General features: G+C 44.7%; 1 protein-coding gene across 1 annotated transcript in view; it reads left to right on the top strand.

Moving 5' to 3' along the window:
* Nucleotides 1-1013: 1013 nt before the first annotated feature.
* The window catches only part of slc10a2 (solute carrier family 10 member 2), a 42037-nt gene continuing 28320 nt past the window's right edge, over nt 1014-14730 (top strand). Inside the window, exon 1 of the mRNA XM_048597540.1 lies at nt 1014-1048. The gene's annotated coding sequence lies outside the window, so the exon portion shown is untranslated. The remainder of the gene's footprint in view (nt 1049-14730) is intronic.

The following is a 14730-nucleotide window of genomic DNA, read 5'->3' as shown; positions in this document are numbered from 1 at the left end:
ATAGAGGAAAACACAATGGGAATTGTAAAATTGAGGCATGCCTTATGGGAGCCAATGCAAATCAGTGAGCATTTGGCAATGGAGGAGGAGGACATGGTGTGAGTAAGGTTACAGATTGCAAATATTTATGTAATATTAAGTTATGGAGTTACATTGGAATAATCCAGGGGTAACAAAGACATTGATGGAGGTTTTACAGTTGATCGGCTGAAGTTGTTTGGACAGAATTGAACATTATTCATTTCTAACTGATAGCTTGTCTGTTTAATTATAATTGGAGATCAAGTTGATTTTGGTCTTTCAAAAGTGTTATCATCAGGTCATCTCCCACTGCCCACCCCTGTGTACATTCCACACCAAAATTAAATGTTGCCTATTACTCATTCTACCACATTCATTGAATCCCTACAGCGTGGAAGCAAGCCATTTGGCCCAGTCGTGTCCACACTGACATTCTGAAAAATTATCCTTGTAACCCTGCATTTCCCATGGCTAATCCACCAAGATACATTGGGCAATTTAACATGGCCAATCCACCTAACCTGCGCATTTTTAGACTGTGGGAGGAAACTAGAGCACCCACTGAGCTACCATGTCTCCAATCTTTCCCTGAATGTTAAAATTCCTTAATAACAGGCTTCTCTATGTTGCTATCATGATATGATCTGATTAAATTTTATGTAGAATAAAACTGACATGCGGAAATTTTGAACGGTTTGTTCCAAATTGAGGAACTGTTTATTAATCTAACTCTCTCTATGATGACAATTTCAAAATTGTGTAGATTGAGCCATATACAAAGTTTGTTGTGGCCTGACCACTTCCGGAACTTTGATTTATAAATCCGGGACTTACTGGCAAATATGCATTTGCTAACTATTTGAGAAATTCCTACTGCATGGGAAAGGGAATTGCAGCAACTGAATATGTTACTGTCATACTGCAATTAATATAAAGCCTTAACGTCACTGTAACCTAGTGCAGGTACTGAAGAAAGACAGCTGGTACAGAAATTGCCAATTTTTGATCACCAACAAAACAAAAAGCAGTGAGTATGGTCATCATAATTGGTTTAATCAATTAGCTTCTGTATTTACTTGAGGATTGTAAAGAAAAACAGGGAGCATAGGGAAAGAGAGATAGTAGGAACTGCAGATGCTGGAGAATCCGAGACAACAAGGTGCAGGGCTGGATGAACACAGCAGGCCAAGCAGCATCATAGGAGCAGAGAGGCTGACGTTTCGGGCCTAGACCCTTCATCAGAAAAGGGGGAGGGGAAGGGGGTTTTGAAATAAATAGGGAGAGAGTGGGAGGCGGATAGAAGAGGGATAGAGGAGAGGATAGGTGGAGAGGAAACAAACAGGTCGAAGAGGCGGGGATGGGGCCAGGAAAGGTGAGTGTAGGTAGGGAGTTAGGAAGGGGATAGGTCAGTCCAGGGAGGACGGACAGGTCAAGGGGGCGGGATGAGGTTGGTCGGTAGGAGATGGAGGTGCGGCTTGAGGTGGGAGGAGGGGATAGGTGGGAGGAAGAACAGGTTAGGGAGGCAGGGACGAGCTGGACTGGTTTTGGGATGCGGTGGGGGGAGGGGAGATTTTGAAACTTGTGAAATCCACATTGATACCATTGGGCTGCAGGGTTCCCAAGCGGAATATGAGTTGCTGTTCCTGCAACCTTCGGGTGGCATCGTTGTGGCACTGCAGGAGGCCCAGGATGGACATGTCGTCTGAGGAATGGGAGGGGGAGTTGAAATGGTTCGCGACTGGGAGGTGCAGTTGTTTGTTGCGAACCGAGCGTAGGTGTTCTGCAAAGCGGTCCCCGAGTCTCCGCTTGGTTTCCCCGATGTAGAGGAAGCCACACCGGGTACAGCGGATGCAGTATACCACATTGGCAGATGTGCAGGTGAACATCTGCTTGATGTGGAAAGTCTTCTTGGGGCCTGGGATGGGGGTGAGGGAGGGGGTATGGGGGCAGGTGTAGCACTTCCTGCGGTTGCAGGGAAAAGTGCCGGGTGTGGTGGAGCTGGAGGGGAGTGTGGAGCGGACAAGGGAGTCACGGAGAGAGTTGTCCCTCCGGAAAGCAGATAAAGGTGGGGAGGGAAAGATGTCTTTGGTGGTGGGGTCGGATTGCAGATGGCGGAAGTGTCGGAGGATGATGCGTTGGATCCGGATATTGGTGGGGTGGTACGTGAGGACGAGGGGGATTCTTTTTTGGTTTTTATTGCGTGGACGGGGTGTGAGGGATGAGGTGCGGGAGATGTGGGAGACACGGTTGAGGGCGTTCTCGACCACCGAGGAGGGGAAGTTACGGTCCTTGAAAAACGAGGACAACTGAGATGTACGGGAGTGGAATGCCTCATCCTGGGAGCAGATGCGGCGGAGGCGAAGGAATTGGGAATAGGGGATAGCATTTTTGCAGGAAGGTGGGTGGGAGGAGGAGTATTCTAGGTAGCTGTGGGAGTCGGTGGGCTTGAAATGAATATCGGTTTCGAGGTGGTTGCCCGATAAGGAGACAGAGAGGTCCAGGAAGGGGAGAGAGGTGTTAGAGATGGTCCAGGTAAATTTAAGGTTGGGGTGGAAGGTGTTAGTGAAGTGTATGAACTGTTCGAGCTCCTCGTGGGAGCACGAGGCGGCACCGATACAGTCATCAATGTAACGGAGGAAGAGGTGGGGTTTAGGGCCGGTGTAGGTACGGAAGAGGGATTGTTCCACGTAACCTACAAAGAGGCAGGCGTAGCTTGGGCCCATGCGGGTACCCATGGCTACCCCCTTTGTCTGTAGGAAGTGGGAGGAATTGAAAGAGAAGTTGTTGAGTGTGAGGACGAGTTCGGCTAAGCGGATGAGGGTGTCAGTGGAGGGGGACTGGTCGGGCCTGCGGGACAGGAAGAAGCGGAGGGCCTTAAGGCCATCTGCATGGGGAATGCAGGTGTAGAGGGACTGGACGTCCATGGTAAAGATGAGGTGTTGGGGACCGGGGAATTGGAAGTTCTGGAGGAGGTGGAGGGCGTGGGTGGTGTCACGGACATAGGTAGGGAGTTCCTGGACCAAGGGGGAGAAAATGCAGTCGAGATAGTTGGAGATCAGTTCGGTGGGGCAGGAGCAGGCGGAGACAATGGGTCGACCAGGGCATTCAGGTTTGTGGATTTTGGGAAGGAGATAGAAGCGGGCAGTGCGAGGTTGGGGAACGATGAGGTTGGAGGCCGTGGGTGGGAGGTCACCTGAGGTGATGAGGTTGTGGATGGTTTGCGAGATGATGGTTTGGTGCTCAGGGGTGGCCAGCAGCTCCAGAGGAGACAGCAGCACCCAGCCCTGCCGAGTCTTCACCATCCCCCCAGACCTACCCCTTACTGAGGACGAATGGTCAGTCCTCAGTAAAGGGCTCACCTTTGTCCCCCTCCACCCACAGATCAACGAATACCGCTCACGCTTGGACATAGAGCAGTTTTTCCGCCGCCTCCGCCTCCACGCTTACTTCTTTAACCGTGAACCTAACCCTCCCTCTACTGACCCCTTCTCACGCTTCCAACACACCCCCTCCTCCTGGACACCACCCCAGGGCCTCCTACCCTCCCTCGACCTCTTCATCTCCAACTGCCGTCGAGACATCAATCGCCTCAACCTCTCCACCCCTCTCACCCACTCCAACCTCTCCCCCGCAGAACGTGCAGCCCTCCGCTCCCTCCGCTCCAATCCCAACCTCACCATAAAACCCGCGGACAAGGGAGGTGCAGTTGTAGTATGGCGCACTGACCTCTACATCGCCGAGGCCGGACGCCAACTCTCCGACACCTCCTCCTACCGCCCCCTTGATCATGACCCCACCCCTGAGCACCAAACCATCATCTCGCAATGGATGGAAGAACAGGTAGTGGTCATACATGATCAGGAGAGTTGGTGACATGTTAATGGATGATTTGGAAGTGCAGAGACCAGGAAGGATTAATAGTTTGGAATGGCATGGATGACAGCCAATGAATGGACATAGACATGTAATAGTGAGAGCGGTAATCAACAGGCCTTGGTGAGATGTGCACAATAGCAGATCTAGAGTGGGGGATTACAAGATGAAATGTTTGAGATTGCTTGAAACTGTCTCAGACAATGAATGACCTGCCAGTGAAGTGCAGATTGAAGCCAGTTGTTGTGAAGAGGCAGCTGTGCAATTGCTAGAGAAGTGTCCGATGAGCTACAGCCATTGATTTGTTTGTGGAGAATTAGTGCTGTCTATTTTCTCAGTGAAAGAGAGGAGAATTTGAAGGGTTCTCTTAATAAGGTGAGTTGAGGTTCTAATGTAAGGAAATTAGTGACTGCTCAATGATCAGATTCTGAAATTGTCATTTAAGGCTTCCAGGAAATATCAAGAAAACATTTCTCAATGTTGACAGCCTGATTTTTTTCACTTGCGCTATATTTTCCCACTTTTCTCACAACTCATACACCAGAGAGGGGGAAATTGTGTCCAATTAGTCCCTGTAATGTTTTAAATACAACAGTAAGGAAAATTGCTGCTATCACCTTCATTTATTATCACATTGTTACAATAATAATGAAGCCACGAATCAGATTCTTATTAACTTGTAATTTAGATCAGTCTAATATCAAGCAAAGTCCCCGGTAAAGCAACAGAGGGCGCTTGCATCATTTCTGAAACCTGTAACTCAAGCCTACTGATCACACAACTGTTGTAAAAATATTCATTTATGTAAAAAAGGTTTTATTTGCTAACAGATAAGTAATGTTTAACAGATAGACTTCAGTTTTCAAATGATTTTCCATTTTCTTAAACATGCTGGCTCAGTGGTTAGCACTGCTGCCTCACAGCACCAGGGACCCAGGTTTGATTCCATCCTTGGGTGACTGTCTGTGTGGAATTTGCACATTCTCCCCGTGTCTGCGTGGATTTCCTCCGGGTGCTCCGGTTTCCTCCCACAGTCCAAAGATGTGCAGGCTAGTTGGATTGGCCGTGCTAAATTGCCTATAGTGTCCAGGGATGTCTGGGTTAGACATGGGAAAATGCAGGAGTAGGGGAATGAGCCAGACCTGGATGTTCTTTGGAGGGGCAGTGTGGACTTGTTGGGCTGAATGCCCTGTTTCCACACTGTAGGGATTCTATGATCTTCTAGTCTGTTTGGTAATATTTTTCTCCTCATTTGTTTAGAATGTTGGATGCAACAATGAAAATTAAGTTGAAGAACACTGTATGCCTTGCTCGTGATGCTGTCTGCTTTGGTATTTTGCTTTCCTCAAATAAAATGTTACTATTTAATAAATACTTTTTTCTTAACACTGAATGGTCCTTCTTTAGAAACTTATTGCTGACTTTGAAGCCTCCTCTAATTGATGTATCCAAAGGCACACCAGACCGAATTCTCCTCCCCACTCCCATACAGGATTATTAAAAATGGGCCAAAACTATTTGAAGAATTCTTTCATTATCTCTCTACAAAGAACAGGAACAGACCTTTAGGCAGTCTGTATCCCTCTACTGCCTGCCTATTCATGTATCTGTCAAGATGTCTCTTAAACATTGCTATTGTATCTGCTTCTAGCATCTCCTCTGGCAGCACATTCCAGGCACTGACCACTCTTATATACTTAATGTACTTGTAAAACAATGGTGGATTTTCCTTCATTTAACCTGCCAGTATCCTTTCATGTCGCCCTTTTAGTTCTACTAATGTACTCTTTCAGGTCCATCTTACACATCTGAATTTGAATCGTTTATTGTCACGTGTATTCAATATAAGATACAGTGAAAAGTGTGTACCGTCACCATGCATAGGCACCATTCTCATTAACTTAAAATGAAATAAAAAATAAAGAAAGATAATTTAAAAAGAGTCCAACTTTTCCTTCTCTGCTGCTATAATCCTGCTCTGGGCTACACCAGCCCATGCCATGCCACTGCCAGAGTCCCACTCCAGGCCTCACAGGCTGGCAGGTTCTGTAGCCATGCTGCCTCTGAAGATGCTGCCATCGCTCTGTACTCCTCAAGGACTTCTGCCATCTTGAGCCATTGGCATCTACCATAAGCTCCCCGTTCTCTCGGAATTGAATGCTGTATATCCCTTGATATTCAGGGGTCACAGAATCTGATGGTCCTGCCCTTTTCCTTTATTGGAACATGTTAGGCCTGTACTTCCTTCTTAAATGCATCCCATTGTCTGTGAGAAATTTACCTCCCAGCACACTCTGGCCAAATCATATCTCATTAAAATCCACCAGTTTAGAACTTTGATTTCAGGCCCATCCTTGTCCTTTTCCGTAACAATCTTGAATGTAAAGGAATTATTTTAACTGTCCGCATGATGTTCCGCCACTGATACTTCAACCACTTGCCAGGCTTTGATACCTAAAATTAAGTCCAGGACCTCCCTCTCCCTTGTTGGGACTTCTACATACTATCTTCAAAAGTTGTCCTGGATGCATATTAAAAACTCCTCTAAACTTATCACACTGTAACCGTCACAGTTATTGTTGCAGAAGTTGAAATCCCCTACTATCACAATCCTATTACTTTTATACTGTCCCAAAATGTGCCTACTTTCCTGCTCTTATATCTCTCTTGGAACATTAATGGGCCTATAGTCTCCCAGCAATGGGACTGCTCTTTTTTGTTTGTTTTAAGGTCTACCTGTAAGGTTCATGTAATCCCTCCTCACTGCTGTAATAGATTCCCTCAACAAAATTGCAACACTTCCTCCTCTTTTATCTCCCTCCCTGTCTTGTTTGATGTCCTGTATCCTGGAATATTGAGCAGCCAATCCTGCCCCTCTCCATGTCTCAGTATCAGCAATGATCAGAAATTGGCTAGCTGTAAGTTGGATCAGAAATTGGCGAGCTGTAAGAAGACAGAGGGTGGTGGTTGATGGGAAATGTTCATCCTGGAGTTCAGTTACTAGTGGTGTACCTCAAGGATCTGTTTTGGGGCCACTGCTGTTTGTCATTTTTATAAATGACCTGGATGAGGGCGTAGAAGGATGGGTTAGTAAATTTGCGGATGACACCAAAGTTGGTGGAGTTGTGGATAGTGCGGAAGGATGTTGCAGGTTACAGAGGGACATAGATAAGCTGCAGAGCTGGGCTGAGAGGTGGCAAATGGAGTTTAATGCGGAAAAGTGAGGTGATTCACTTTGGAAGGAGTAACAGGAATACAGAGTACTGGGCTAATGGTAAGATTCTTGGTAGTGTGGATGAGCAGAAAGATCTCGGTGTCCATGTGCATAGATCACTGAAAGTTGCCACCCAGGTTGATAGCGTTGTTAAGAAGGCGTACAGTATGTTAGGTTTTATTGGTAGAGGGATTGAGTTTCTGAGCCATGAGGTCATGTTGCAGCTGTACAAAACTCTGGTGCGGCTGCACTTGGAGAATTGCATACAGTTCTGGTCACCGCATTATAGGAAGGATGTGGAAGCATTGGAAAGGGTGCAGAGGAGATTTACCAGGATGTTGCCTGGTATGGAGGGAAGGTCTTATGAGGAAAGGATGAGGGTCTTGAGGCTGTTTTCGTTAGAGAGAAGAAGGTTAAGAGGTGACTTGATAGAGACATACAAGATGATCAGAGGATTAGATAGGGTGGACAGTGGGAGCCTTTTTCCTCGGATGGTGATGGCTAGCACGAGGGGACATAGCTTTAAATTGAGGGGTGATAGATATAAGACAGATGTCAGAGGTAGGTTCTTTACTCAGAGAGTAGTAAGGGCGTGGAATGCCCTGCCTGCAAAAATAGTAGACTCGCCCACTTTAAGGGCATTTAAATGGTCATTGGATAAACATATGGATGATAATGGAATAGTTTAGGTTAGATGGGCTTCAGATTGGTTTCACAGGTCAGCGCAACATCGAGGGCCGAAGGGCCTGTACTGCGCTGTAATGTTCTATGTTCTAATGACATCATACCCCCATGTTTAATTTGTGCCATCACCTCATCCCTTTGTTCGTCAGATTTCTTGCATTAAAGTAAATACCATCCAACTTTGCCAACTCCCTTGTGCCTTAACTGGCCTGTATTTACCTTCCTGACTCACTTGTTTCTTCTCTTTTTTGCTGTTCGTCTTATTGTTTTGGATCCCACCTCCCTGCCAAGTTAATTTACATGCTCCCCAAAAATACTCATAAACCCCACCCCCACAAGGATGCTACTCCAATTCCAGTTCAGGTGCAACCTGTCCACCTTGAACAAACTATAACCAATAAGAAACAGAGCAGTCCTTGCTCTCTGTACAGAATCCCAAAGGTGCATTACATTTCCAGCATCATGCACTGTCATTGACTCTGGATGTGCTTTCTCCCACCTGTGGTGTAAAGCATCTTGATTGGGTCATTCTGCGTAACAAAGAAGCTCTGTGAACTCCTTGTGCCTGTTGGAAGGGAGAACAGAGGGCACAGAGAGATGGAGACCCCCCAGAAGAATCTGCCCCAGAGATATGATAAATACTTGAAGCACCGTAGTTTTAACAGAAAGCTGATTTACATTATTCTATCCCATGTAACCAGACAAGTGCTGTTTATAACCATCACCAGAAACAGACCCCAAAAACATGGTTGATACAGATAACAATATCATCAAAAACCAACTCTTACAATTAAATGGGAATTCACTCCTGATGTACCAAAAAAATCCCTTTTCCCACACTGACCGGGTGGGCAGTCTCTGCCCAGTGTGAATGTGTTGACATACAACGAGGTTGTGATCATTTCCAAAACCTACCCTACAGGCACACAACTGTATTAATATTTTATCTACAATATCAGCATTTTTAATTCAGCGAGGATTAATAACATCAGCACAAATGGCCCAAAGACCCCAGTTCATTCCTTGTTGTGAGTCAGAGCAAAATCCTCCCACTGTGGTTCTTTATGGTGTATTAGCAAACAGCAAAGCCTTTTCCACAAATAGAGCAGGTGAACAGTATCTATCCCGTGTGAACTTGCTGGTGTGTTAACAGTTTGCATGAAGGACTGAATCTCTTTCTACACACAGAGCAAGTGAATGGCCTCTCCCCAGAGTGAACCTGCCTACACTGTGTTCTTTCCAATCTCTGATAAAGACTACAAAGCCATGTGAAATGTTCACCTTCACAGCTCCTCTGTCTCTGATGGCTGTGGTTTTCTAGAGTTGTTAGGGACTCCTGCAACACTGTAACTTGGGATTTGATCATCACTAGCATTGAACAGCCATTTGGTGTAGGAGTTCCTGCCAGTTCATCCAGGTTGGTTTTACAGATCCTATGATAGTATTTGAAGAAGACCAAGGGATTTCTCTCTAATCTTGTTAGCATTTAACCATGAACAAGGATAATTCAAACAGTTTAACTGGTCATTTCTCTTATTGTTGATTTGGAAATTTGCTGTGCACAAATTGGCTCTTGCAACTGGTTTATTACAGCTGGTTCGAATACATTTCCTGTCAAGGGTTTTGAAGATGTTAGCGGTGGATGACTCAACAATGACAATGATATTAAATGTCAGAAAGTAAATTTTCTTTTTTCCTGTTATAAGTGATCACTCAGTTTCCCCAGAAGCCTCAAAGGATGCAAGGACTCAAAAGGAAATTGCAACATGAAAACAGGCCCATCACTCCAACCAGCGTACATTGGTGCTTGACCTCCACATAATTAAAGTCTTAATTTTCTGAGTCCCCTGTTCCCATGTCCGTAAATCCTCCTTTATTTCAGTCACCTCATGTCTAACTTATTGATATATCATGAGTATTGCTTCAATCACTAACTCCAGTAATACATGTCACTGTCTCATGGCCTCCATGTAACAACGTTTCTTGTGTGTTGTGTCTTAGTGCCCCTCATCCTTGACCCTTCGATCAATGTGCTTATATTGATTTTGTCCCATTCCCCCTCAATGTTAGACAGCTCTATCCAGTCACTCCATAATCTCAGCTGTTCTAACAGAAACAATCCCAAATTTTTATGTGCATTTGGTATGTTCTCATTCCAGGCAGTATCCTGGTGAAATATGAACAGCAAACACTGGAATCACTCTCACACATGAGGTAACATCTGTGGAGAGAGATGGGGAAGAGAGAGAGAACATTCCAGGTTAACAACCTTTCATCAGAACTGGTGAATTTATAATACACCCTTAATTATGTCAAATTCTATCCTACAGCATATATTAGGCAAGTCCATAAGCTGCACACAAATCCCAGCTCTAATTTTACTAAGAGCAACTTAAAATAACAACAACTCTTACATATATAACATCTTTATCAAAATAAATTATCCTGAGGTATTTCACAGAACCAATATAGGACAAATTATGGCACCAGTCTACAACGAGACATTATGTCCGATGACCATAAGTTTGGTCAAAGTGGCAGGTTTTAAACGGTGTCTCAAAGGACAAAGCCAGAGAGGTGAAGGGAGGAAATTCCAGAGTTTGGGAGCAACACAACTGAAGGCCTGGCCGTCAATGGTATATCCAGGAATGAGCAAGAGACCAGAATGAGATAAACGCAATATTCAAGAGGGTCATGGAGCTGAAGGAAACCAAAGAGGTAGGGACGGGTAAGTCTACAGAGAGATTTGAAAAAAAGAATGAGAATGTTAAAATTAAAATGTTGCCTGACCATGAGCCAATGTAGGTCAGTGAGTCCAGTGGTAATAATGGAATGGTGCTTGCTCTGTGGTAAGACGCAGGCAGCAGAGTTTTGAATAAGCCAAAATTTATGAATAGTAGAATATCTGAGACTATCCAAGGGTGTCTTGGAATTGTCAGGAGTAGAGGTACCAAAGGCACAATTTAAGGTTTCAACAGTTAATGGGCTGAGAGCAGAGGCATGAGATGATACAGAATGGAAATAGGCATTTTTAGCAAAATTACAAATATGTGATTGGAACCTCAGCTTGAGATCAAACATGATACCAATGTTGCAAGCAGAATTGCTTAGTCTGAGACTGTTAACAAGGGAAAGGATGGAGGTGATAGATAAAGATCAGAGTTTATAGAACAGACTAAAATCAATCACTTCTGCCTTCCCATTATAAAATTGAAGAAAATTCTGCTTACACACCACTGGATATCAGAAACTCATCCTGATCATTTAGTGGCAGTTATGGTGAAGTAGATTTGAGAATCATTAATGCACATGTGAAAGCTAACACTGGGCTAGCCAATGATGCTGCCCTGGCGCAGCATGTAGGTTAGAAAGAGGAGATGTTGATGCCAGTGTCCAAAACAGAAGTCTTTTGGAGCAAACAGCGAGCTGGAGTCTCCAGGTACCTGCTGTAACTTTGATGTGAATATATCAACTGGGTTTATCGCTTGTCATACTTGGTGAAAAATGATCAAGCTAAAGACATTGGTACATTGTGCCATTATTACTTTACTGTCCCATCAGCTATATCATTTAGTAATTTAGCTCAGGTGATATCTCCAGATAAATCAGAGTCGAGGTATAAAACTGACAATGTAATGCCAATCAGATGTAATCCTTTAAGGACTGGAATAACATTTCTGCATCATTGCTTTTAAAAACTGTTATTTTATTGCCATGTTTGACCAAAGGAAATCTCTTGAAAATTTCATGCTCATCTTCATATAAGTCATTCTAATGTATCTGTATAAAATTCCTGTGCCCAACAGATCTGTTAACCCATTAAATTATTTCATGGCTTTGTTAAAATCGCAAACAGCTATTTAAATAATGAGATCTGCACGAAATCAAATCACTAATATGTTTTTTTATTTATCTTCACTGGTATGGAACAAGACTATGTTGTTTTTAAGCTGATAACATTTCTATGGTATTTTCATTTAAGTTGAGCTGAAGAGTGTATTGAAACAAGGGTGCTAAACATCGTCCCCCTATGGAACAAATGGAAGGGCCAGCCTCTGGTAACTAATAAGCTTATTTGGGGAAAATCTGCATCTGCTTTCTACACAGTGCAACACCATGATCCCTATTTGGCTACAATCTCAAACTGTTGCACAAAATCTTGCACATGCAGCTTCTGTCAGAATACATTTTGGTCTTTACTGTGGGAGTATTGAGGCAATTCCATTTTATGTGTATGTATGTGGGCAGGCTAGTAGTACTTTTGTTATCTTGTTCCCAATATATAATTAAGATTTCTTTTTAACTAAACATTGCCAGCTTGACTTGTAGCTCCTGTCAGGGAAGTGTCAATGACTGTAAGCATTCAGGATCAGCCACTATCTGTAATACCTGGGCCTTTGGAAGAGTAGCACAATGTTGTATCTGTGCTGGAATAGAAGCTGAGATATTCACTACCATGGTTGGGTCAAGTATTTTGATAGAATTGGCCCAGGCAGCATCAGTATCAAGTTCTGCCCAAAGCTCACCGCCTAGTTGATGGTTCTTCCATGCTCCCCAAAAGTGACAGTCAGCTTTCAGGCTGCCTTGCTAATACACCAGGCATTTCTACACACACATACAAATATAGAAGATTAGAACATGAGGAACCATTCGGCCCTTCAAGCCTACTCCGCCATTCACCACAATCATGGCTGATCATCCAACTCAATAGCCTAATGCTGCTTTCTCCCCATAACCTTTGATCCCGTTCACCCTAAGTGCTACATTTAGTCGCCTCTTGAATACATTTAATGTTTTGGCATCAACTACTTCCTGTGGTAATGAAGTCCACAGGCTCACCGCTGCTGGGAAGGTAAGTTTTCCCTCTTAAAAGGGCTTACCTCGAGCGTCAGCGGCCTTCATTTTTCAGCAGCAGCGGGAGAGGCGACAGCGAGGACCAGGGGGCTGCCGGGAATATATTTGGGCAGCGGCATAAATTGAGATAAAGTAATAAAGTAATTAACTAAGTAGAGATGGCTGGGCAGGTGATGTTCTGTAGCTGTATGATGTGGGAGCTGGCTGATCCCATTGTGAACGGCAGTGACCACATCCGCAGCAAGTGTTGGTTGCTGGAAGAACTCCGGCTCAGAATTGACGATCTGGAATCTGAGCTTCAAACACTGCAGCACATCCGGGAGGGGGAGAGTTACCTGGACGCTTTGTTTCAGGAGGCAGTCACACCTGGTAGATTAAGTAATTCAAATTCAGTTAGTGATCAGGGACAACAGGGTGTGACTGCAAGTGAGGCAGGTAGGGGGATCCTGAGTTCAGGAGTGGAGGACCCTCAGCTTTTGACTTTATCCAACAGGTACGAGATACTTGCTCCCTGTGTGGATGAGGAAAAGGGCTGCGGCGAGGATGAGCCAACTCACCACGGCACCATGGTGCAGAAGGCCATTCAAGAGGGGGTAGCAAAAATACAAGTGGTAGTTATAGGGGATTCTATAGTTAGGGGGATAGATAGTATCCTTTGCAAGCTGGATCGGGAGTCCGGCATGGTGTGTTGCCTGCCCGGTGTCAGGGTGCAGGAATCTCTGACCGGCTTGAAAGGATATTGGAGCGGGAGGGGGAGGATCCAGTTGATGTGGTCCACGTTGGGACTAACAACATAGGCAAGGCTAGGATGGAGGACCTGTTTGGGGATTATCAAGCACTAGGAACGAAATTAAGGAACAGGTCCTCGAGGGTCATAATCTCCGGATTACTGCCCTAGCCACGTGCAAATTGGCTTAGGGATAAGAAAATTAGGGAAGTAAACACGTGGCTAAGGGAGTGGTGTGGGAAAGAGGGGTTCCATTTCATGGGGCATTGGCATCAGTTTTGGAACCGGAGGGATCTGTACCGATGGGACGGTCTCCACCTGAACCGATCTGGAACCAGTGTTCTAGCGAAAAGGATAAATAGGGTGGTCACTAGGACTTTAAACTAGTGAGTTGGGGGGAAGGGAAAGGAAAAACGACAGGGAGTATGATGGTAAATAAAAAGGTAAGCAGCAGGTTAGCATGTGTGCAGGAGGGTTTAAGTTCAAGGCAGACTATGAAAGAAGCAAAAAGGAAGGATAACTCAGGAGATATTATTAGAGATGTTGGAAATCATGAGGATAAGAAAGCTAGCATAAAGGCACTTTACCTGAATGCTCGTAGCATTCGTAACAAGGTTGAAGAGTTAACGGCACAAATCATCGTGAATGAATACGATTTGGTAGCCATTACGGAGACATGGTTACAGGATGGTCACAACTGGGAGTTAAATATCCGAGGGTACCAGACTATTCGGAAGGACAGACGGGAAGGTAAGGGAGGTGGTGTAGCTCTGATATTCAAGGACGACATCAGGGCGTGCTGAGAGGTGGTATGGGTTCTATGGAGAATGAGGTTGAATCCATTTGGGTGGAAATTAGAAATTCTAAGAGGAAAAAGTCACTGATAGGCGTAGTCTATAGGCCACCAAATAATAACATCACATTGGGGAGGGCAATAAACAAAGAAAACTAATGCCTGTAAAAATGGTATGGCAATTATCATGGGGGATTTTAATCTACATGTAGATTGGTCGAACCAGCTCGGTCAGGGTAGCCTTGAGGAGGAGTTTGTTGAGTGTATCCGTGATAGTTTTCTTGAACAGTATGTAATGGAACCGACGAGGGAGCAAGCTATCCTAGATCTGGTCCTGTGTAATTAGACAGGAATAATTAATGACCTCATAGTTAGGGATCCTCTTGGAAGGAGTGATCACAGTATGGTTGAATTTAGAATACAGATGGAGAGTGTGAAGATAAAATCCAATACCAGGGTCCTGTGCTTGAATAAGGGGAACTACAATAGAATGAGGGAGGACTTGGCTAAAGTAGATTGGAAACAAAGATTTTATGGTGGGACAGTTGACGAGCAGTGGAGGAC

Source organism: Rhincodon typus, chromosome 6, assembly GCF_021869965.1.
Source record: "Rhincodon typus isolate 14 chromosome 6, sRhiTyp1.1, whole genome shotgun sequence".
Lineage (NCBI taxonomy): Eukaryota > Metazoa > Chordata > Chondrichthyes > Orectolobiformes > Rhincodontidae > Rhincodon > Rhincodon typus.
Note: the sequence above shows the minus strand (reverse complement) of the source record. Positions and strands in the feature narration are given on the sequence as shown.